The 24,355-nt window shown below is 41.6% G+C and overlaps 1 long non-coding RNA gene across 19 annotated transcripts in view; it reads right to left on the reverse strand.

Annotated features, from left to right (window-relative positions):
* The window catches only part of LOC308177422, a 70,741-nt gene that overhangs the window by 34,822 nt on the left and 11,564 nt on the right, over window positions 1–24,355 (reverse strand). For 13 of the 19 annotated variants that reach the window (XR_013939075.1, XR_013939081.1, XR_013939082.1 and 10 more), the window contains exons 3-4: window positions 15,865–22,564; window positions 15,377–15,457 (exon numbers count right to left, since the gene is read on the reverse strand). This is a non-coding gene — a long non-coding RNA (uncharacterized lncRNA). Of the gene's footprint in view, window positions 1–8,652; window positions 8,745–15,376; window positions 15,458–15,864; window positions 22,565–24,355 lie in introns of all 19 variants that reach the window. The other 6 variants (XR_013939077.1, XR_013939076.1, XR_013939078.1 and 3 more) reach the window with 6 other exon arrangements.

Consider the following 24,355-nt stretch of genomic DNA (forward strand, 5'->3'; position numbering starts at 1 on the left):
GAAAAAAGTTCTGGAAAGGAACTTAAAGAAGTCAAGCTTGTATTGGTTTGTTTGCTTGTTTGCTTGTTTTTGATATGGTGTGTAAAGGGGAGTTGAAAGAAGCTTATTTCATGCAAATTTTAATTCAGTAAAAGCGAAGTTATTGAGTGACTTCTGAGCATACAAGGCTTCTTGGTTTACCCAGCAGCAAACTATGCACTTCTGCTGAAAGAGAGCAGAATAGAAGATCCATGCTCTAAGTGTTGGAAAAAATGAACGTTAATAGCCAGTTACATGCCACTTTTAATGGCATGTAGATAGATGAGCTCCCTCTTCCCCACATCCCATTGGTGCACTTTCCTGACACCGTAATTTCTATGGCTGCCTTCTGGATTTTACAAACCCAGCTCAGTACTGCTGGATCTAACGGGGGAAAAAGTCACTCACAATTCAGACACGGAAAACAGCACGAGGTGAAACAGTGCCACTTTATCGCTGCAGGATGTGGCACAGCATGCGATTCTTTTTCATTATCTGCATTACCATTACCGCTAATTCATTTTATGGCAGAAATGTTGCCCTATGCTGGGCATTGTAAAATCTCACAAACACAACAACATCTCCCCAAACGTACAGTTCCTACAAATGAGGAGAGGCGTGGATAAAGAAGAAAAACCTTCACGATATTTTACGTAGAGCCAACCTAGACATCAAGTGACAAAGCAGTTCACTCAAGGTCTGCAGAAAACCTGGGATACTATTACAGTTCAGCTCCTCACCAGCCAAGGCCTAGAAGCAAATGGGCAGCCAGTGCCCCTTGGGCCCAGCGGCAGCAGAGCCCCCCAGTGCCCCATGCCCCTGGGCTCAACAGACAGAGGCAATATGGTCTTGGTGGCCCATTAAGGCAATGGGAAGACAGCTGAGGCCCTTACAACTCCCTGCACCACCTCCTCCCTATCTCCTGACACCGCAGGAACCCCATCCATCCATCAGTGCTGCCACTTACTTGCAGCACGTCAAGCCACCAGGAGCTCAGCACCCAACACCCCGTGCCAGCCCCAACCACTGGCGGGCAGCCAGGCTTGCCAAGGAGGGTCTGAAGCAGAATTCCTGCCCCCCACCCCCAAAAAAAAAAAAAAAAAAAACTAAAGACCACAAGCGACTGCCCCTCGCACCCTCGCACCACCGCGGCCTGGCGCCTTTGTGCAGGGCCGGTTCTCAGGGGGGGCCGGGGGGGGCCATGGGTGCTATGTGAGGCACCTGCGGCTCGCACAATGGGCTGTGGGTGCTCGGGGGAGAGACAGATTGATGTATTGTGTGCGGGGGAGGAGGGCTGTCACTTGAATCCATGTGAACCCAGGCTTTCGGGGCAAGGAAGATTGACAGCTTTTGTAGGTTGCAGCTCTCTTTCAAAGCTCTGCTTTACAGACAGTAGGTTAGGGGGCCCGGGCTTTCACTCTCATAATTCGAACAGGGCAATCATGAGCATTGAGAATTTCTTCCCTCTCCCTCTCTCTCTCTCCCTTTTTTTTTTTTTTCCTTGCCCCCCTTGTTATGCATTAAATGATTTCAGTGGAGGAATGTGCAGCATTAATTAGAATTGGTTAGCAGATACCAAGGGGAAAAGTTTCTTCACAACAACTATAGGAGGTGTCACTGCCACAAAGCCGGTTTTGTTTTCGCTCTCCCCCGCATTATCAGTGCAATATGTAAGGTAGCGATTCTTTTCATTTAAATTAAGTGGAAAGCTACTAAATCTTGTTTTATTCTCAAAAAAAAAAAAAAAGAAGGAAAAAAAAAGAAAAAGAAAAAGGTCCTTAACACTTATCTTTTAACTTCTTTTATTTTGTAAGGTTAGTGTTTACTTTTGCTTTCAGTCCTCCCCATTAATCGGCCTGCAAAGATGTGTATCCAGTTTTGTGTATCATTTAGCTCTTACAATTATAGGCAAGTACAACTAATATATAAGGATTGTCTCCTGATTAAAGCAGCAACGTTACCATTTAAAATCAAAGGCGCTCCTCTAGAATGACGCATTGAAATTCAGAAGTGTGGCTGGCTGTTCTCTGCGGGGATTTCCTAGTTTCTTTCAACTTTTTAAATAGAAGTTAAGCTAAAAGATGGGCTTGGGCATATAAAGTAAGAGCTTAACAGAAACACTCATTAATATATTTACGTATATTTTTTTTCTCCTTAAAAACTTTTCCCATCAACAACGCACAAATTTTAGCCCTGATAGTTTTCAAATATTTTCTCCCAAAATAATTAGAAAAAAATAATTTATTTTTTTTTAAATCTAAAATGTGTTTAAGTGTTTGACAATAGGCACAAGCCCATATCCTACACCATGGGGTAATATTCCATTCTATTTTTTATTTTTATTTTTTATGTTATGGGTACTAGGAAAAGAGTAATTCTTGCTCATGCCCCCCGAGGGAGGGCTGGAAAACAGAGGCACGGGCAGAGCTGCCCAGCGGGATGGCGCAGGTATCCCGAGAGGCTGTGGTTCCCCTGTGGGGACGGTACCAGTGCCGAACTTTTTGCCTTACCTATAAGCAGACAGTCTGGCCTCTGCATTGCACAGCCAAAACCAAAGCTTAAAATAAAGCTTTGTTATTCATTATCTATCTCGTAATATCGTCTCATATATTTTCATGTTACTGCTAAATCAGGAGTTACAATGTTAGGGCATTATTTAATACAGCTCAGCACCAGCCCAATGACTTCAAGTGCTGAGTAAAGATAAAATAGAGCCTGTGTAAAGGAAGTGAGGAGCAGTTTCTACCATACATGGGATGCCCCATTAAGTTTTCTAAACTCAATAAATTTAACTCAGTAAAAAGCCAACTAAAATATTTCACCTTTTGGCTGGATGCTTTTCCCTGCCATGAATAGGAGCAACAACACTATTATATCTGTCAGTCCTAGAAGAAAAAAAAAAAAAAAAAAAACACCTGTTCAATACGAAGTGTTATTTTCCCCACTGCAGGGAAAAAGAGAGGCAGGGTCTCAGCTTCGCTGGCCGGGATTTAAGCCCCAGAGGCTGCCCCTTCTCTGGGGAGCTGAGGGCAAAGCAAAGCCTGGCTTGGAAGGAGGCAATAGCCCTGGAGGCTCGAGGCAGACGAAGCTCCCTCAGCAGCATTTAACGTCCCCGCACAGCGCCCCAGAGATGCGATAATACTGCTACGCCAGGCGCTCTCGCCCAGTTTTCCCTGTCTCCTGCACCCTGGCCCAAGGACTGTCTCTCTCTTTTTTTTTTTTTTCCCCTTTTGGACCACAGCACCTCTCTCAGAATTATGCATCCCTCATGCATGTAAATGAGAGGGGTCCAATTACACGCGAGGGAGAAAGGGTTTAATGAATCGTGAAAAAGCAAGGGTTGCATAGAAAAAGCTCGATCCCAGTGCCCCCTCATCCTCCCACTTGGAAACATGCATTTCTCATTTTTGAGAGTGACAAGAGAATGCAGAGGAGTGAACGGGAGAGAACCACTGCTGAATGAATACGACGTTTGTTTGCATGTATTACAGCCTGCACTTGAAATCCGTGATATGCACTTTTAAAGAAAAATAGTTAAGCACAGAAGTTATGTTCCTCTAGGCAGCACAAACAAATACAATACAGGATTGCCATCAGTTCTCTCTGTGTTCAAGTTCTCCTATCTGGAGTTCATTCCTTTTTTTCTCTCCTTTCCTCTGTGTGTATACATAAGGACTTATATGGATCTAAAGGGCAAAGAACATGCAGAAGCTGGTTGTTATTAATGAGGGCCTGTAAAATGAAGCCACAGGTTACACAGTCTGAGTCGCATAACAGATTTCCAAACCTGAAATTAATTGTTTATCACTGGCAACACCAAGTGAATGTGAACATGGGATATGATGCGCATTGTAGGGCACACTGTATTAAAACAATATTATTAATGTCAGGTCTAATTTCACAGGATTACATTTAAACAGACATTATAGCAAAATGATTTGTAAATATTCTGGGACTCTTCTCAAGTCTTTTCCTTGTGCCTTTTTTTTTTTTTCCCTCTTTATCATGGATTAATGATTAGTCACTCACTGTTGCTAAAATGACATTAATGTCTCAAAATATGGCATATAGAAAGTGCCCAGCACCCTTGATGGGAATAAAACAGCTTTGTGATCCCAAGTTGTGAAAAAAAAACAGAAATAAATACTTGAACATGAAGACGATCTACTCCATACAAATGAGGGACTCACAAGGATTAAGTGATTATATCTCCAACCAAAATGTAACAGTAATTTTCTGTTCAGTATCTTTAAAAATTAGTCTCAAAGTTTCCCTCTACGTTGGGGTATGGAAATACCCGTGAAATTACACATGGCGGTGACCTCTCGTTAAGGTAGGATGCAGCTATAAAGAGCAGCTCCCACCACAGAATAACAGCAACAGGATAACGCCACGTTTACACAGGAGTATGAGTAACTTGTGGAGTTACCCCAAATGTGCTCCAATCTGTTACTAACTTCATCTAGAGCTCTGCAGGGATTCTGACAAAGTACATAGGAAGGCTGTATATAGGTTTTAGCAGTTATAAACAAGTATTTCCCATTAGGAGCTTGAGGAATAAAAGTAAAAAAAAGTAAAAAGCACATATGGTATAGACCAAATTTTCATATAAACCACTTGTCCTTTGACTTTGACCCACAGAATGACTCTGTCAGCCAGATAAATAAAACCTTGCTCACATTTATAGAAGCACAGAAGGAAGAAATTCCATCTAAGCCACAACTTTCAGAGATACCTGAGGGCCTGTACAAATCCTTTGTAGGCTTGGGCTGCTGTGTCCTTTGGCCACCTTTGCTGTGAGATCAGTGGCACAAACTTAGTGTACCAGGAGTGTCACAGACAGTGTGCCATTTCACCAGGAGCCTGGTGAAAATGCAAAGTTTAGGTTGGGATTTCAGAACTCACTCTAATGAACAATTCTCACACACACATCGGACTCTTTTCCCTTTGAACATCTATATCCAGTATTAGAAAACAACATTATATACAAGTAGTACTGAAAAGAGGCTCTCTGGAGCTCATAACTTGGATACATTCCATTGGGGAGCGTGGGTAAAACAATACATTCAGTTACTGATTTCACTAACAGGTAGCTAAAAGGACCGGGCACCATTTGGTATTGAAGGATATTCCTTTACATGTATTTTCCAATTGAAATTTTGTTTCAAGCTACTTAAGGTCAATGCATTCTTAACACATTTGAGGGATATCTTTTTTTCTTTTTTCTTTTTTTTTTAATAAAGCACTGCAGAAGAACCGTTCTTTAATGCAGTACCCCAGTAAAAAAGAAATATCAGTACAAAATACCAAGACATTCATGAGGTGTCTTTGTCATATCTTAACTTTCCAAACAAAGAAAATCAAAAAGCATAAATCCACATAAATGCTCCATTCCTCTATCAATTGACCACACCAACTCCACAAGTACCATTTTCTACATCAAGTCATACACCTACAACCATCCTACCCCATCGATTTTCTCCATATGATTGTTCCCTTGTGCTTCTACCACGTTAGTATTTCTCCCCTGTCCACGCATGGCAGATGCATGTGGGGTCATGGTCGGTTGGGTTAGAAAAGCTTTCATAGGCCTTCAATTTGACCTCCACCTCCTGGAAAGGTGGTGGTACCTTTCTACGGTCTCTCCTCAGTGGGGTGAGAGGAGATCCAAGGGGCTAAGTTCTTGCCACTGCGGTGTGCACAACCTTTTGCACGCTCCCAGGCTCTCTAACACAGCCCAGTTTGTCCCTGTTATTAGCTAACTTGGTGGTAAAAACACCTTGTTCATCAAACCTCCTGTCTATTCCTGTGCATGACTGTCACCAAGAAGAGCACAGGCAGTGATCCAGAGGGGAATGGCACAAGGTACAGACATCAGCAATGGAAGCAGCAAAGATCTCTCTCAGTTTTGGTCCACCAGCTTTGGCACATCTGCCCGTAAGATTAAACTGCATGTGAGTTACATTTCCCTAATCGATTTTGATTTTTACAACCAAGGCTTTGACTATCTGCTTGAAAGCGTGTGCTTTTCTTTCAGTAGAAAACATATTAAGACACACTTTAAAGTTGTTGCAGATTTTTTTTTTTTTTAATGGGGAAACATTAGGCAATTAAGGAAATCATGCACCATGCCATGTGGAGGCCTCCTGACAAATACAACTTTGGTGGCCATGACCCTGGCCAGAGGAAGAAGGCTGTGATGTCACCTCATCCCCAAGTCCCAGTTTCACGGATAGTATCTCTGAAAGGAATTGTCTAAAGGAGATTGTTCCTTATGAAAAGTTCACATGATGGAGTCTGAAGGGCTTGTTTCACTTGAAGCCCAGCAGGACAGAGCTGTTTGGAAAGAAGCATTCAGTGTGTTCTGTTTTGCTGAAAGCTGTCACAGTGAACAAGTACTTAGCAAACAGCATGAACAAGGATTTGAACTAGAAAACTAGCAGGGCCCTGACAACATTGTAATAGTGGGCTTGTCTGTTCAGAGCCTGTACAATGATGCATGGGGGCATGAGAAGGAAAACAGGGTAACTAGATTTTCTTTTTTTTTTTTTTTTTTTTTAATGTAACAGTTTATCACTGCTCTGCTCTGGTTCGCATTATTGTGTTTGCCTTTACCATCAGTGGAAAGGGAAAGCATCCTGGTGAGAAGGGCCACGGGGCAGAGGCACCGTGCACAGCCCAAAGGGTGAACTGACTGATTCACCAAAAAGCAGTCAGCTCTTTTTTTATTGCGGTTTTGTAACGTTTTTACTTCTGTTACTGGTCTGTTTAAGCTGTCTCTCTTTGTATCTGTAATCCATATTTAGCAGTGAACAAAAGCTGCCTGAATCCCAGATTCAAAGAGAACCTGCCATTCCACACCTTTCCAAACAAGCCCCATTCACCCCAGCACCTAGCTGCTGGCACCACGAACTTAGCACTCGCTAAAGGCTCTGCTCCCTCTATCCCGTCATACAAGAGACCACTGAATGCAGCAGAAGACTCAGAGATATTGAACAAGTAGGAATGTAGAACAGATAAGCAAAAACCCTCCTTTCAATTTTACAAGCTGTAGCCCTCTTATTTCTAGAGCAAACGTCCACAACACTAACCTCACCTTTTCTCTGTGGTTATAACCACAGTTGTCTAGTTTATGACAAGAAAAATTTCAAAAGCTGTGATAAATAACTTCTTATTTATCACTTCTGACATGCTGTGCATTTTCCTAGATGTGGGAAGTCCCTAACTGACGTCCTTCTTTGTTATCCCCTTTTCAGGTTGTCTTCTACTGAGATATGTAAGCAAAAACCCTGTTTTCCTTCTTCCCTTTACCAGGATAGAAACTTGCACATGATTTAAGAGCAAAGCCCAGCACAGCACCCACCGCTTTCCTTATAGACCTCAATAAACTCAGGATTAAAAGCACTTTTCTAACTCATAGTAAAACTTCTGACCTTTTATCAGGTCCTGGGATATGTTCCCAGACCTGCCATTCATTCTCTTTGTGCTCTGTGCCATGGCTGAAAACTCCTGCTAATAGCTTGTGTAAGGAATGCAGGTGGAGGAAAACAGAATGAAGAACCACATGCTCCTATCTAAGCTTAATCCTTGGAAAAGAGGCACTGCTCAGTTAGCTTATTGCTGGAAGGCTTGATCACAGGAACTCAATCACTAATGGAATGGATCAGAGCAACTACATCGATCCTGACTCTCTTCCCGCATGCACTTCTTTCCTCCTTTCATGCTCAGTAATAGTATTAGCGTTTCTGTCTGTAAATTGGGATCTTAATTTATAGGACCAATATACTCCACTTCAAAGTAATTATAAAGATTATTTTGTCTGGCCTCAATATGGCCCATATGACATATATAGTAGAACTTGGCATCTAAAGAATATCTACTTTTAATCTGAGGCCTCCAAACCCTTAGCATTAAGGACTTCTCAGAGCTGCAAAGACAGGAATGCTTTTAGTAATGCACATGGTTCCTGGGTAAGCTTCCCACAACACCCCCTTCGCAGCACTGCTATATGTCTCAGTTTAGGGAGAGCTGTGTTCCAGGGAATCCAGAATTAAGACCACCAAAGTGACAAGTTTGTGCTGGTATTATCCAGAAGATACTAGAAATGTATTAGTCCTCTAAAAGAAATGTAAACTGGGTATTAGATGTTTCTTCAGGTTCCAAAATATCTTGTGGGGTTGAACTTATACCTGTGATATTCAAAGTAGGCACCTCCCTCTGACACCCCCATCCCTCAGACCCTGTAATTGTATTACAAGTTTCTTATCACCATTAGTGTAACAGAGTTTTTTCAGCAAAGCAAGTATCTTTTGCAAGGAGACCAATTATGATAAGACTGTTCTCAAACTGATCTTTTTTTTCAGCTAATTCCTGAGCCAGGAAGCATGTTCTCACCCCGAAGAAAGGAGTGGCCTTCCCTGGTTTTTTTCTTCACTCTTCCAACCCGAATCTCCTCTCGTTTCAGGTATAATACAGTGCAGAAGTTTGAAAGAGAAAGGACTGGGCTTTTTAAAAAAAAGCCAGCACGATGTAAGCACTTATAAGCCTTAGAGCCCAAATGCCAGCTCAGAATCACGCTGTACAGAAGCAGAACACCCCCGTTCACCCAGCTGTGCCGTGCTCACCAGCTCTCACCTGCAGCATTCCTTCCGCAGACACGCTTCAGCCTCTGTCAGCTCACAGTCCTTTGAACTCAACTTCTCTATAAAAGGGCCACGCTGTTTTGTCTAGAACGGTGAAATCCTTGTCATTAATTACATCCTCTGGAAACCTTACCCATACTTGCACTGCACTGGAGCAGCTACCACCCCCTGTCCTTTTTGGAGGAGATACGGGCAGATGTCTGCTCCGCAGGCAGCTGTTGCCGCGGTCCGGAAGCGACCACTGTCCAGCTGCTTGCTACCATCATCTGCTGGAGGTTTCCAGCCCCATTTGCTTGATTTATGGGATGGTTTCTCTGAGTTCCCTCAAACCACTTCAGGCAAAAACTGGATGGGTTAATTTAAACATTTTCAACAGGATAGCTTGGGTTAGGCTGGAAGATTTTGTCTGAGAGAATGCTGACATTACGCCTTCACCACAGGCCTGAGAGTGAACTCCCATGCAGAAGTGACCTCCAGGTAGAACTGTTGACATTTGCAGCTAGCAGAGCTGGCTCTGGAAGATGCTGCCACTTCGGGCTAGTTCTGGAGAGCTGCATAACTGCACGTCAGCAGGATGCAATCATATCTCCCACCTCCATCTCTATAAAATAGCCAATGTCCTTTTTACGACTGGTGTCTCTGGTTTTGGCCTCTAAGTTTGCAAAATCACTTTACTCCACCTGCACTCTTCTTCGCAGCCTTTGTAGCACCACAAACAGGACAGCAGCTGCAGATCTGCTGCTAAAACTCTTCCGGTGCCATGTGCTTACCTAGAAAATAACACTCAGCAGCAGGATTTTATGTCCTTACGTATCATGGGGAAAAGATATTGTTTCTCCTCCTCTCCCCTCTCCACAGATAAACCATATTACTCATCTTTATGTTGTTTTATTCCCAGGCTAGCCTATTTTTAACCCATGCACTGTTTGAAACTGTAAAATACAGAGCTCCTTTCATGCAGGGAGGGATGTGTTCCTGCCAGCTCCCAGTGTTCTAGGGAATTTGCCAGATCCCTCAATAATCTGATCCCCTGCCTTTTGGCTCCAGTGTTCAGAGCTGGCTCTTTGGTGTGAGTTTTCCCAAAACAGGCTCTCCATCCCCTCCTGTATCGTGCTTTCCCCACTGCCTGGTAACGGCGTGTAAGGTCCATCTCCTTCAGTATTTCCTTCCCCAGCAGAGCAGCCTGAGGGAGCAGCAGGAGCAGTCAGCCCCAACAACACAGGCATTTTCAAGAACGAAGGATTCCTACTTGCAGAGTCCCATTTAAGTTTTCTGGCACTTAGAGCAGCACAGCAAATACACTGGGCTTGATTTCCCCAGCACAAAGCACCCCTTATGGGGCTACAAAAGCCAGCAGAAGAGCCAGGAACGAGGAGAGGCAGAAGTCACATAAAAGATGGTTCAAACAGGGCCTGAGAGGGGACTAGGTGCAGCTGGTCACTTATAGAGTCATTGGTTACTTATAGGCCCACCTTCCCCTTGCTGAGGAAGTCACCTGCACACATCAGGCTTAGCAGCCAAAGGTAAGGGATGTCCCCTGCCCTCTGGTGCTTGCATGGGAATTAGAGTTAAGGCTAATTAATCAAAGTAAAAAGTCTATGCCAGTGAGACTGCAGTATCGTCAGCTGGGGAGAAAAAGGGGGTGTCACCCTGTTTTGCTGTTACAGCAGTACAGATGCAGGGGCTGAGGATATTGCTGCTCCAGACAGTTATCAGCCACCTGACAGGCTTCGCTTGCAAGCTCTCGTTCCCAATTCTATCCAAAACGAACAGATTTTGCAGAAAAGGAATGTAATTTTAAAAGTCCCAAGTTAATCAAATGCTTTAAAAACACAGTGCCTGCAATACAATGGATCAACTTTGTCCTGGGTGTCAGCCTATTCACTCCGGCAAGCTTCCACCAGAGATGAATTTGCTCTGGTGCCTTTGTCAATAAAATTCTAGATTAAAAGAGCCCCTATATAGAGCTGGTCCCAGAGGTAATTGCTAGTTAATCAGCCAATTAACTGACCCAACGAGTAGGAAAAGGGGAAGGGGGAGCAAGGGGGAAAACAAATCAGTCAAGGTATGGTAGAACGTAATTCTTTAGGAGTTAATGTTAGAAACCTTTTCAAAGGGATTACAGCCTACCTTGACTCATTCCCCCCTTCTTCTTTCCTTTCTCTCTTCTTCCCAATTTGTAATTGTTGGCTCCCCTAATTGGCTGATTAACTACTTATTACAGGCAGACCTGGAGGTATGTGGGATCCCGTTAGCCACGGAACTTGATTTCATCTAGTGAAGCAAGGCTGAATGCAGCAGAGCATCTGCATAGGCTGTTTTTTTCCTAGCCCAGTCTGACTGCTTAGACTTGAGCAGTATTTCTTTTGAGAAGAATTTCTTTCATTTAACTAGCTTCTACTTTATTTATTTACTACCAGGAAAATGAAGGATTTTTGGTTTGTTATGCAAGCAAAATGATTCTTAGCAATGGAGTTTGTACCCCTCGAATTAACCTATTTACTATTCACTGATAGATTATCAACATCGTTAGGGTATTTTAATGAATGAGCTGTTACAGCTGCTTGATGTTATGATAAGAAGTAATGACAATAGAATTAGTCTCTCTTTTTCTTTGATAGCCTTACCAGGCTGATTTCTACCAGTAGCTATCCTGGGAGATGAGTCCCAGTGGTGAATGGGGAGAGCTGAGAAAGTTACTATAATTTCCTCTCCTTGGAATTGTATGAGGGAAATGAGCAGAGCTCACCTTTGCAGTTGTTGGCTTCACAAAAGATTGACACTAGGTCACAAGGGTACCAGTCCAGTCTCCTACATCCTGAAACAACACAATCAAGCAGAAAGTCAAAGTTTCTCTCTGATGCTTCAAATAATTTTGTTGATTGCTCAACATAAGGCAAATCTTGCAGCATCCCATTAATGCATCATATCCAGCACCATGCAGACAGAGACAGAGCTGCTTAAGCAACAGCATCTTAACAACGACATCACAGCCTGACAGGTCACTAAGTTCCATCTCTCTAAAATTATACCAATCACTACACATGGTGCAGTGTTGATGGACTGTTTTGAGCTCTCACCCTCCTATGATTTTTCATAAATAATAATTTTTCGTAAATAATATTTTTCTCTCCTCATTGCTTCCTGCTTGGGCAGCAGAAACCTGTGCAAAGCAGTAACTCCTCCAAGCGCGTTTGTGCAGGGAGATGGGCACAGGACAGGGTTCTCCTAATGTAACCTCTATTGCATAAACCCCAACTCCGAATTCCACTTCTCTCCTTTGGCTTTGGAGGAGAGTTTGTGATTTTAGTTCTATTTAATGTTTGTGATGATTTATTCCTCCTACCCCTCTTTTCTCCTTTAGCAAAAGAACAGGCTGAGTCCAGGCAGCCCATCCTCAACTGCATGTAAATCACAATCTGATTAGGAAGTGATATATTCATCTCTAACTCCTGCATAAAAGTTATTCAAGTATTTTGACAAAATAAGTGCTGTTTACTTTATACGTTTTCTGCTAATTCTAAAGATTTCTGCAAACCTAAAGGATCTCATGGAATTTACAGGCTTGTGGCTTTGCTATTGAAAGTATAAAGGCATGCTAAATTAAGTTGATTTGCCTGTGAAAGAAACACGTCCATTATTCATGTCAGGGCCCTGTCACATCAAATTGAGGGAGCGAAGAAAACCCTTTTTTATCAACGTTTAGAAGCAAGGAAAAAACCAACCATTGAGAGACTGAATTTCAATTGGGAGAAAGTCAGTCTGAAAGCAAGGTTAAAAAAAAAAAAAGTTGGGGACATGTCTAATGTTGGAAATCAGCAAAGGGTGGATTGATTTAACTTTGGCTGGAATCTTTCAAACAGAAAGCCAGGAGGAAACTTAAAGTAGCAAGTAGTACACAGTCTCGATGTCTCTCGTGTAAACTTGTCAAAAGTAGTTAAGCTAATTCAGATTTAAGTCTTTTCAGACACATTTTTCTTGGATACTTCAGAATAGTAGTAAAAAGTGTTAAACAGCTAGCACATTACGTTTGCGTACTAAAAATTTTATTCACTGGTTATTACGTGATTTAATCCTCATTAGCAGACAACACATAGGTTTTTTTTTCTTTCCTTTAAGTCTGATTTGCTGATGGAAAAATTGAAAAAAAAATGCGTTCAGTATGGCTGTTCTATGGCTGCGCACAGCTGTAGCAGGGGCACTGACAGGATCAAAAATATTCAGGACTGTTTCTTGTCCACTATAAGACACGCAGTACTTCACGGAATTGGAAAATCTTGGCTGATTTTTAAATGACATAGCGTGATAGATACATACAAAATAAATTGCACATGTATACATGGCATTTTTCACATTTAAATATATATATTTTTTTTTCTGTTTACTAACTATTCCAATAGAGAGAGAATTAAATGAGAAACTGCAATGAGAATTGTTTTATACACTGAAATCCTTCTGACTGCCTGATTATAATTTCTTGTGTGGCTCTTCTATTTAACAAAAGGAACTGTAAGCTTTTTCCTCTCATTACAGTTGGTTTTCATAAGCTTAAAAACAGCATGTTAAGTGGCATTTCACAGTCTCCTGCTTAAAGCCTAATTGGTTTAGACTGGACACCTTAGAGATATTCTTTAAAAGTCCAGTTTTCATGTCTCTGACAATATAATATTGTAACAAAGGATAATTCAGCAACTTGATTGTCTTAAATCATGTTTCTGCATACCAGACCTATACATCATTTCTTGATGAGATTTGTTTTTCTACCTTTTGTTTTTCCCTAACCTCTGAGCCCTTGGGTTAACATGTTTTCTGCTTTAAAGCTCTTATTTGAAAGACACTTTACCACCTCATGCAAGCACTCTCTCAGGCTTCCCAACTTCAAAGTCTCAAGCTGGGAAAGCAAATCTAAGTCCCAAATGCTGGACCCTGCAGCTTCTATAGGACCCTCTGCTAAAGTTAAGTTCTTGTGTTTAATTGAAAATTGCAGGCAGTGTAAATAGGAGTTAGTTTGCGGCAATCTTGCCACAAAGGAATTACCTTGTGGAGTGGCCACATTGGGGTAAATAGAGGGGATAAAAAAAGAAAAGGGGAAAAAAAAAAAGAGAAAAAAGAGGGGAAAAAAAAACGGGTAAAAGAGAGAGGCATTGTACTGTGGAGGTAGCATCAAGACAAGGATTAATGGCTAGAGGAATTGTATTTTGTGTGCTTTCAGCGACATTACAATCTCCCAAAAGTAAGTGTTACTAATAAGTGGGCCAGTAAAGAGAGGTTAGCGTATCAAGGGAAATGGGAAGATGGTTTTGCAGTTAACAGAAGACTTATTCCGTAAAGACCAAGCAAAGTGCTGCTGATTTGTTTATTTTTAGTAATTACATTTGGATCGATTAACGAAGTTAGTTTCTTATAGAGCCGACAAGTGATGGGAAGTGATCTACACATACCACACAAATGACATTGTCTGCCAACTTATGCTATTTTTAAGTGCTCCCACCTTTATTCTACACTATCGCTGGCAGGGAGAAACGCAGTCCATGTTTCACTGCAGATATGTGGTGCTGATCTGATGTTGAAATTCATGCAGCCACACGGGAAGCCCGCCAGCCCCTACCGCACCGGCACAGCGGGAGCAGTGGCTGTGGGAAGGAGGGCAGGTTTCCCTTTCAGTGCTTGAACCTCTGCTGCCCTGGGATTATGCTGCTGATAGAGGCTCACACAACGTTATCAGATCTTTGCAGTTACTAAAAAAGATACAGCGAGAGAAAGTTAGGAGAAAGCAGCGGTGCTCCTGTCCTCCTTCCTCACTCTCCCAGGAGCAGGGGCGAGGTGGGTTTTCTGCTTGTTGGACTCCCTGGGCTGGCTCAGTGAATGGTCAAGCAAACAGCAGAACTGGCAGAAGGGAGTAAGCAGCAGGAAATGAGGTCTCCTTTTTCAGCGAGAGCTACAGTTTTAGTAGCTCAGCTGCGCTGTGAAACTGCAACCTGAGACTTGCTAGATTTGGGCTCAGTTCATAACTCCTGTACCACTTCCCAAGCAAACCTGGCTACGTCACTTGATCTCTTAATTACAGGCCTCGCCACCTACAAAATGGGAAGAATAACTTCTCTTTTTCTTCCAAATTTCTGATCTTTTCTTCTTTTCTATATAATGCAAAATATGGACACTGTCTTTATGGGAATCCATTCAGCACTTGTGATATATTTTTTTATTAAAATTATTATTACAATGATAATTAAAGCAAATGTAATGACCTCTGTTCTGTCTTGAGCAGACCACTTATACCAGGCATTGCATCCCCCCATTACAACAGAAACAGTTCAGTTATGTAAACTTTGGATATTCTGTAAAAGTAAGAGTAAAGACATCATCATGCAGTAAAATTGTTCCATTGCTATCACTGCACCTGCTGTTAGCTTTGGTGGTTTTTTTTTTGTTTTTTAATAATTCATAGCTCATCATATTCAAACTACTGTTTTGAATGGAAGCCAATGGAACCAGAGTCTAAAAATACAGTAGAAGTATAACTGGGTTTATTCATACATAATGCAGAATTACATGAAACCGTAACAGAATTCAGTCCACTGAAATTCACTCCACAACATTTTTTTCATTTTACATAACCTGTTTTTAATAAAATATAGAATCTGTGAATTTAAGCACACTGCTAATACAAAACAGAACCATTCTGTTTTAAAACAGAAAATCACATTTCTACTCACTTTTCAGTAAGGGGCATACAAGTTGCAGCAGTTCAAAACTCTCTTTCAAAAGTTTTTGTGGTGTGAATCCATTGGTTGCACCTGTGAGAAACAGAACTGATTAAATATCAAAAAAAAATCCTAATTATTATCTAAATAAATTAATAGGGTAATATTTTTGAAAGTTCTAATATTACTCATTTTGCCAAGAATTCACTAAGACTTCTCTTAATCTTTCTTCTTGAAGTTTACTGTTCACTTAATTCTTAACTCTTGAATTTAAATAGCATTTTACCTTATTTATTTATTTACTGTCATGGCAAATAATTGAATTGTACACGGTGTGAGACTCTCCATGTGTACACAAATGCCAGGCCTTTCAAACTGGGATCAAAATGAAGTCAGAGAAGGAAAACACTTAGTTTGAGACGTTGCCCATTACTATTCTGCTTACAGTACACACTTGGGAAGTTTTCATGTTCATAACTCACTGTCTGTGATGCACATACCTCTTAAAGATATGCAAGTTCATTTCAGCATTTATCTGCTCTTTTCTCCTCAGGAGTTCGACTGTTTTTCCGCCTGATGGTTAGAATGAATTGAATATTTTGAACTCATCCATCAGATTTGGAAATGATCCCTGAATTGATGAGAGTGTTTAACAGTTAATTGAACATTTCTATTGTGAACTTTCATTGTTCCAAAGTGCAAAAATACTGCTCCCAGGAACACGGACAAAGAAAAGAGGATCCACGCCATGCTCTCACACCACAAATATTTTCATCCTCTAGAGAGCAGCAGGCATTTAAGTAATGGGGTATCACTGTTCTCACTCGTGGATATTGCAAGGAAGGGTGATCGGAAAAGGACTTTCAGAGGTCCTGAGGGCTCCCATGTCTTGTAGTAGGAAATAATCCCTCATTTTTCAATTCCATGTTTTGTTTGTGCTTATCTCACACAAAGCGACCTCCCTAAAAGTACCATTCAGCCATCTCCCTGCTTCCCGTAGCCACGTGGGACAAACGTTCATAACAGCAGTCTCAGTTATTGGTCTGCCTGCGTGACCCACACAGCAGGGCTTATTTTCTTGAGTTGGTAAGTTGGCGTCTACAGATACAACGCACACAGTCTTCTGCCACAGTGAGGCTGTTTCAGTTGCTTTTTGATTTTAATGTGACTTGCATACCTCATTCTTTGACTTTCTAAAATTCACACATGCAACTGAGGAAGCAATAAAGGAATCTTAACTTTTTCTCCCTCCCTGAAAATCATGAAAAACGTAAGTGCGCCATTGTAGCACTCCAAATAAAGAAAAATTATTTTTCTCTGTTCCGAGACAATAACTGCATTATTGCACTTCACCTTTCTCCTTTTCACCAACTTTTATACTGTTCCTTAAGAACATGACTTCAACGTCTTCCATCATCTATGGCAAGCCCTTAGCTTGGTGGTGCCATCAGCCCTGGCACCCAGCGGAACAGCAGCAGTGTGTCCCACCTCCAGAGCATCTTCACAAAACTCCATCACCTTTTAACAAGGACCTTCAAGAAAATGCCTTCCTCCTCGTGCCTCTCTCAGACCATGAGACTTTTCCACTGCCTGCCCTGCTTTGCTGACAAGCCTAATTCCCTAATTTCTCTTGAGCAGATCCCTTTATTTAGTAGATTTTTTTCAGCCCCAAGATCATTCCCCCGTGCTAGATGCTTAATTAACTCTTCTCCCAGGTCCCCCAGGCTCCCACAGGGTGAAAGGTCCAGCCCCGTTCCTGCAGTTCTGGCTAAGCAGTCGCTGAGGTCTGCACTCAGTTTCCTTTCGACGATTCAAAACCAAAATATTTATTTCTAAGCAATATTTCTGTTTCCACTGTGGGAAGCTGGTAAATCATGCTTATCATGGCCTTCATCTGCTTTCTGATGTTGCAAAAACCAATTGTATTAGATATGTCGCAGGAGTACAGCTAGCAATTTGAAATTCACACACATGTAAATCAAACCATTCCTGACCTCTTGAATTTCTGCCATTACATACAAAGATGTAGAAATGTTAATTAAAATGCCGGTGCAACAGGCACACATACGTGCACAACAGCTCCCCAGAAGAAATCAGGCCCTAGAGATATTAAAGTCAGTTTCTGCAGTATATTTCTACTTATGCTCAAAATGCTCCTTGGACAGTGTCAGAATCATTCCCAATACACTACCAACGAGAACAGGTCCGTGAAAATAGTTAGGTGTGGTTTGGGGGGTATTAGATTCTGTGGCACAGTAATTTTCTGTAGGTTTGAAAAGCAATCATTCCCTTTATTGTCCTGCAGTCAGCTCTATCTGCCTGAACTGCATTTCCCTCCAGGTGCTCTACAGTTTTCAACCTCCATAAAATCTGTTTAATTTTCTGATTTTCCCATCACTTGGGTAATTGGCAGCCCCCTCCTGCCCCCTCTGCCGCACAGCCAGCAGAAACGCAGGCAGCGAGCCTGGTTCCTACCGTGCATGGACCACTGGGCTCCTGTCCTCCATGGCTTCCTCCCTCTGGTCATCTCATGCTTTGGTACATATGGAGAAATATTTTAAAATATTTTAAACAAGGTTTTGATAAGATCACTCGAAACTTCATATCAAATCAATTGTATGGGTGCAAACTATGGTTTAAATACACATAGAAGAAGCAGAGAGAGTTTTAGCCGAACTGAGACAGTTAGCTAAATATAAGGTATCAACAGAGAAAGGAGCTTTTAAAAGCTGTTTTAACTGTGTTGTCACAGAAATCCATCAGAATGACATCTCCAGTTTCAGCAGGGCAAAGGGTCCAGGCAAGGAGGAACGCTTTGGAAAGAGTTGGACCGATGTACCCACTCTTATCCTTACGTGCTGCTTTATGCCCACTGTGACTTACCCCTGAGAATGGAAACTCCTCGGAGCTGTAAATACCCTCCAGCCCTTGGCACACTGGGCCTTTCAGGCTGAGCTGTGCCTCCCATAGCACCAACAGCAAACGTAATGAACCTTAAGTAAGGAGCAGGAGCAGAGATTGCAAGTTCATCAGTTGTAAGCGACAGAGAAAAGGAAAGATGGGGCGGGAGGGAGTTTCTAATCAATCACGGGACAACAAAGATGGACTGAAGTGATGCAGCTGCAAAAGGAAGCAAAGGTGATCCTAAGCCCCAGCTGGTGAGGGCTGTGTATCTGTGTACCACTGCACTGGGGACCACTGAGACCTCAGCAGATAAAACCATGCATGGTTCTGTTTAGGAAAGTGGGATACAGCCTCAATCCAGGGCAAAGAAATGAAAATTCATTTTTATGCAAGGAGATTAAAAGAACTTCCTGCTAACTACAACTGAATTGGGGTAAAAATCATTCTTTAGAGAGACAACACGGGCAAGAACCGTCCAACATATTCATTCATTCATTTATGGTACTGTCAGTATTGACATTCAAATATTATGAGTCCTACCATGAGGCTGGCCTAAAATAAATTCTTTGGACTGATATAAAAACTATAAAGTTTATATTCTTTTTTTTCATCCTACTATTTAAAATACGAGTGTGTATGTTGTTCACAGGAGCTAGGGTCTCTTAGCAATCATGGATTGCTTTTTAAAAAAATAAAAAAATAAATAAACATTATAAAAACACAAAGTCCTTGGGAAATGCCTTAACTCCTCTGACTTAACAGCAATTCCTCCCCAAATTAAAACATGGTGTTTTTTACTGTACTGAACCTGGATATTATTTGCGAGCTGGTGATGCTTAAAAAGTAATAAAAAATAAAATTAAAAATAACATCAATGCATTAATTAAAATGATGGTATTTTCATATCGATACAGAGTAATGTTACATGCTTTTAACTTGAGCAACTTTTCTGCTAGTAGCTCTAGAGCAGCGTGTAGGAAGCGCAGGAGGTGTTTGCAAGGCTGCCTGGTAAATGCAGTCCTGGCACTGCTCTACCTGCCACCTAGTGCAAGACACCAATGGGCAGTTATAACACAGTGGGTGTGGGAATAAAGGATTTCTGCCCATATCCAGTAACTCCTACAATAACAGCTTCAAGTGCTGCAAATATTTCTTCCTGTTCCCACCCCCGGTGTTTTACCAGACTGTCAGGGGTACAGATTACACAACAGATTACTTCAGACACCCTCAGGATTCATATCATCTAACGAGATATGAGGCGTGGAGGGGAGGAGGGGCAGGGTTTACACCCTGGTGCACTGCTCCATAGGGGCTATTGAGAGATTTGACCACATAAAGACTGGGAGTAGCTTTACAGATCGTTCAATGAGAGCCTCAAAAGGTATTCTGTATCTTTATGCCCATCCAAATATTTACAGATCTTTTAAAGATCAAGACCGTCGTTATCAGTTTATGTGCTATATATTGGCATTATCCAGCATGACCTCAGGAAAGCCGATGCCCTGCAGCAGCAATGCGATGGTATGTTCAGCTCTGCTGGATCTCCATAGAGGGGGCTTGGAATGCACTGGGGAACAATACCCAGGACTGCACAGAGCAAAGAATGAAGGGCAGCAGAGTTTGATAACCACATTAAAGCACTACCAACATCTGTTCAAGCCAAAGACAACACTATCTCCAGGAATTAACCTTCTGAACCACTTAATCATTAACCTCAGCAGAGAGAAAGTTAGACAACAAGAGCCTATTTGTCAGTAGCCCCTCCGAGATATGTGGCGAGCAATATTTTACAGAGAACAGCGTGAGAAGGGCTTGCCCAGCTTTATAAATTTTAAACACAGAATATATTTGTGTGGGAAACAAGAAGACAATAGATGTAAATAAACAGCTGATCCTACCTTGAAGCCTTCATTCATTTATCCTGTTTGAAGTGGCTTGCCTGTTTTGTCCTCCATTGTGTAATAACATGTCCTCTAAACAGTTAGAGATGCTTCACTTCTTGTTCAGAAATATTCCCGGGTTTGGAAAAATTTACAAATGGATAGGATGTTAAAATTTTAAACTTGCACCCATGTCTCCAGGATTTCTACTGAAAAACAAGTAGGTGATTATTGCTTTGCAAAAAGTAGGAGAGCTAGAGAAGCAAAGTGGTTTTGTTTAATAATTATTTGTCTATATATACTGCTTGACATGTGAGGTCACCCATTCAGTTATTCTGCTATAACCTGAACAAATGTCCTCCCTTCACAAGACTACAGTTGTTACAGATTTTGTTTCTTTTTCTTTTCTTTTCTTTTTTTTTTTCTTTTTTTTTTTTTTCAGAGGAGTAAAGGCTTTGGTTTCCTCTAACTAGAGTGCCCCAAATTTGTAGCAAAACTACACTGTGGTGTATTGGGGCCAATGCTTTATTTCTCTGGACTTCATGTAATCATTTACCAAGGGGGTGTAAAACACTGCCACATAAGAATGATGCTGTTTAACACCCGCTTTGCACCAACCTCAGTGGCCACACAAGGTGTAGGACAATGCATCATAAGGCCCTGTATGGCCGCACAGATATTGCCACAGTTGGAGGGATTGGGAAAAAAAAAAAAAACCTGTTGGGAAGATGAGTGACGGAAGGGCTAGGTGACAGACTGGTCTCTACTGTCCACATGGGTGGCTCCTGTCTGTTACTACTGGAACTGCCCAAGAGAATTATCAGGTCTCTGCTGGCTGCAAAAGGGATGGTCTAATCCCAAGGGATGAGGGAGGTAGAGCTCAGCCATCTGTTGTTTTTTGCTGGATTAACTTTTTGTTGGTGAGCAAGTTGAACCGTCTCAGTGCAGAGCCTCGTGTATGTCCCAGCACAAGGGTAGGATCATTCAGCCAGGGACAGTCACACTTGCAGGCAGAAGCAAGATCTTAAATCAGCTCAAGCCGCAATGTGTAACTTCAACTTTATATATTTGCCTACAAAGCAGACCAGTAACAGCAATAAAGAAGATCCATAATAATTTATATTTTTTTTCCTAATAAATGGTACACTATTTGTACCCTTGTTAGAAAAGCTCGGGTTAAATGTGCACAGAAACTGAGTTATGCTCTCAGATCAGGAGTCAGACTGCACCAGCAGAAGCATCAGCTTGGTCTGTCTTCCCTTACCTGAGCCTGTCCAGACATAAAACAGAGGCACTATAGTCCAACAGCAATCTGTTACATCAGGCATGAATTATGTCCCCCAGCTCACCTGACCTTAATTCTTTCAGTGTGAGAATCATGGGTGATGTGTTGACCAAAAAAGAAAAAAAAAGCATAATAATTACCTATTTTTAAATCACCAAAAGGTAAACAGTATTGTCTCCTCAAAGATGGTCATTTACAAACACACTGGGAAGATGCTCCTCTGGTCAAAGCATCTTAGGGAAATTATTTTCAGACAATTCATTTCTCCAACAGGTTTATTCATCACAGTCTATATTCCCACAAATTGATTTCTCAGGGCTTATTATGGTAATTTAATCCTCACTGATGACTGTCGGGGCACTTCGGAGGCTGAGCAGCATAACTGGGTTTTAAAGCACTGTCTGCTGAGAAGACTAAACTGGAGCAGCAGACAAGGCACTCTCCTTTCACTTGGGTCGCTGAGCTCATTAATGTGGATAATTAATTGGAGCTTTGTAGCCCTCCCTTTGTACACCGACAACAAGCAAGTCACAGTAGCTGTACTACATCCCCCCCTCACCTGAGCACTCTTGCACAGACACCTGCTGCTCATAATTAAGATCCATTGCCCAAATTTACATATCCTGATTTGTATCACTCAGCTCCTAGAGACAAAGGATCGCATTTACTGCGGGGAAATGACAGCTCAAATTATGCTTCTCGTGTACGGCTTGCCTGGGCAGCTGCTTGTGCTAAAGGGCCCTGACATGAAACACCAGAGTGTTTCTATTTAAAAAGTATATGTTTGGATTGAATTTAAAGAAAAGCACATGGTGATTTCCCCCTTAGGGGGATAATAGCCTTTTCATTAGATAACAAGTGTCAAAAGATGCCATAAACTTCCCCGCAGGCTTTGTTGCCGCGCAGCGCTGCACGGAGCGCAGCAGTGAACTTGCAGGGTCCCCCGCTCTCCCCCTGAACCCGCTGCTCACGTGCACGCATTGGGTTTGGGAAGAGCAGGCATCTCACGCTACATGCAGTAAAGACCATACCCTCAGCTCTCCGGCGAAGAGGAGGCTGAGCGTTGAATCCCCGATTCAGCAGGGCTGATAAGGCACAGGAGAGAGCGCGGCCGGGAAGTCAGGCTTCAGTCTAAAAAGACAATAAAAAATACCATGTATTGCCATGCAGAGCAAATGGAGTGTGAGACTCCCACTGACACTTCAGATGGAAACAATTTTCCATACACACATATAACTTTTGCTGTCACCTGTCCCTAAGCTTTTTGGGCAATGCAAATAGCAAGAGTGAACCCACTGGTGATAGCCCAAGTCATCCCTTACTACACTTTTCCTCCAGGTTTATTAGGTTGCTGCAATGCCCCTGGGCAAGAGTCAGCCTTCATTCAAAGACCTTTAAAGTCTTCACTGGGTTTGAATCAGTCATCCAAATGATTAAAATAATTCTAGATCTGATTTATTCACATACCACAATTAATGTTAGGTACATGGGGTCTAACCCAGAAATGCTACGAGGGCAGGACCTCGTTGTCAGTGGGACTGGCATTTATAACTTGCTTCGGCTCATTTTCAAATCTGGAACTCACCTTCAAGAGAAGGAGTTAAATTAAAACTATGAATGCCAACCAGTAGAGTGAATGCAGAAGTGCAGAGAGACTGCAGATAGGACAACTGCAGCTACCTGGGTTCCTAGGGTTAAGATGATAAGCTGGACACACCTGAGGTCTGATCTCCTTTGGCTACTCCTTTTTTTCACGGATGAAAGCAAATATTTTATTCATGGTATCAGAAGAGCAAAGTTCCACACTAATTCTGAGTTTCTTTCTTTAAGGGAACTTTTAAAAGAATCTGACATTAGAGTTACCTAAACATGTCTGCTCCTGAAAATATTAAAACTATATATATTTTGTGGCTCACATTTGAGAAAAACAGAAAGGAAACTAATTTCTAATGGAACTAACAGCTACCAAACTTCATTAAAAATAACGACACTTCAGAAGTAGAAATGAAAATGGTACATTATTCCTTATCTGTGACATAACTTCAGAATACATCCATAGGAGTACCTGTTCAGCAGCCTGTGGCAAATGAAAAAGACAAAGAAAAACATTGCATTGGGAGTCATTAATTGAATTAATTAACCTAGTGACATTGTCATAAGAAGAATTTATCTGGCAACCAGCAGGAGCAGATCTCTAATCATTTCACCATGGCTTCTTCCACAGATTAACAGTCACACAAGCCCCTGGCAGCTGGCTGTTAACATTGCAAATTATCAGAAATTAATTAGATAAATGCTGTGCACCCATGTGGATATATTTTTTTTTAATTTTATTTTTTTTTAAGTAAAGATTATGAAGCCAATAGCTTGTCTGATGATTTATTTGGAGAAAACATCATCGTTTAAACGAATAGGTTGCAGCATGGCTTTTAATGGGAGAAAAGAAAAAAAGGGGAGAGGTGGCTTAGAGCAAACCATAGTAACAAAAGCCAAACACTTGTAAACAGGAATTAAACAATCCACCCTGAAAATAGGGACATACACAAATGAATTCAGAAAGGTCTATTATTTTTGGATAATAAAAATAATTCCATTTGCATACTTTTCAGAATAATTAAGGTCGCTGTTTCAATCTATTAAGCTGGGATCCAACTCTTCAGAAGTACTTCTGCAAGATAGCTTTATTCATCCAGAGAGTAGCCAGCATATCACACACGATAAACAGAATTTTACGGAAATTGAAAGAGGCTACACAAAGCTTAGCCTTATTATTTCCTGCAACCTCTTGTCAGAGTAACAGGCGATGTAACCATCACACTTTAGAAAGACTCCTTTAAATACTGCAGTGCTTCTTAGTAGTAGTCAAGGACTTGCCTAAAATAAAGTCTTAATCTCCATGAGATTCAAACAAAAGCAAAAGAG

Source organism: Anser brachyrhynchus (genome assembly GCF_964034855.1).
Source record: "Anser brachyrhynchus genome assembly, chromosome: 13".
NCBI classification, from domain to species: Eukaryota; Metazoa; Chordata; class Aves; order Anseriformes; family Anatidae; genus Anser; species Anser brachyrhynchus.